Source organism: Hipposideros armiger, unplaced genomic scaffold, assembly GCF_001890085.2.
Source record: "Hipposideros armiger isolate ML-2016 unplaced genomic scaffold, ASM189008v1 scaffold_686, whole genome shotgun sequence".
In the NCBI taxonomy this organism is placed as follows: Eukaryota; Metazoa; Chordata; class Mammalia; order Chiroptera; family Hipposideridae; genus Hipposideros; species Hipposideros armiger.
Window position 1 is genome coordinate 285,330 of NW_017732036.1, and position 1,542 is coordinate 286,871.

Genomic DNA, 1,542 nt, shown 5'->3' on the forward strand with positions numbered 1-1,542 from the left:
TTTGGTTATTATAACTTGATCATGGTTGATAGACCTGAACCTTTATTCTTAAGTGAGTTTGACCCTGACCAGAATCTAAAGTCCTAAGGGCTTAATGATTAAAAGGAGTAGACACACAGTATATGTACAAGTAGGAGGATCTGGGGAAAGAATACAAGTGACTCATGTTTCTATCCAGCTAAACAAAGCGAGCTTGGGTTAAAGCAGAATGAATACTAAAGAAATTAAGGTCTTGTGTGGTTACAGAGGCACATTGGATTACTGTCAACCCAGATGAGCTCATTGTACCTTAATTAGCTCTTTAAAGGTCCTATCTCCAAATACAATCACATTCTGAGTTAACTAGAGATTAGGATTTCAACATATGAATTTGGCCCAATACACTTCACCCTTTAACCCCACAATAAGATGTGTTCTTCTTGTACACAATAAATATTCACCCCATTCAAACAGCCCCAAAAAGTCTTAACCCATTCCAGCATCAACTCTAAGTTCAAAATCTTATCTATCAATAAATATGTAAGTCAGGTATAATTGAGCCTTGAGGTATGATCCATCCTGGGACAAAATTCCTCTTTACTTGTGAATCTGTGAAACCAGAATAGACCAGAATTTTAAAGTAGAATAGACAGGCATAGGATAGACATTACCATCCCAAAAAAGTAAAATTAGAAAGAAAAAGGAATCACAGGTTCCAACCAAGTGGGAATGCTAACAGGGAAATTTCATATAGAGTAATACCTTGGTTTGCGAGCATAATTTGTTCCAGAAAGAAACTATTCATATTGCAAGACATAGCTCGTTTACCATGTTAAAATGTATTAGAAATGTTTGGTCATCTTGGGGAACACTCGTGAACCACGTTAATTGCAATTGAAGGTTTTACTATATATATACATATATATATATGTGTGTATAAATATTGCAAATAATCCTCTTTGGTTCAATGCTTCATCCTCTGAGCCCATCAGGGTGGGAGCATTGTCTTCTGCACCAGCAGGGGTGCTGGCATTACTTCCTTGGTGCCAGGCAGAAGTGTTGTCTTTGTGGCCCTGGGCGGTAGCCCGTACCCCAAGGCTCTGTCCTATGGAGCCAAGGAGGAAACAGCCCTGTGACTGGGTTTGTTCCCTTTAGGCACACAATAGCAGAAGGATCACTGCCTCTGCAGTCATTTTTCTCTTTTCTTGAAGGATAACATGTTTAAAGACAGCTCTATTGGCCTGTCCTGTAGAATCTCAGCAATCCAACTGCCTTCCTTCATTTTGTCCTGTCTCTGTCCCCTTCAGTCAAAACTGGCAGCATCTCTACTGAAATGATTGATTGGATCCATGAGTCACACTCAGAATCTCTTTATAGCATTTTTTTTTCCCCCAGCCACATCCTTGATGTTCTCTGAAGAACATGCTTTCTGCTTTTTGCAAAATGTATTAGCTGAGAATTTTCCAACTCTTAAAGTTCTGGGTAGTTCATGCTTAACAATTATTTCTTTGATTTATTTTCCTCCTCTTATATTTCACTATAAGCAGTTAGGAAAAAAAAAAA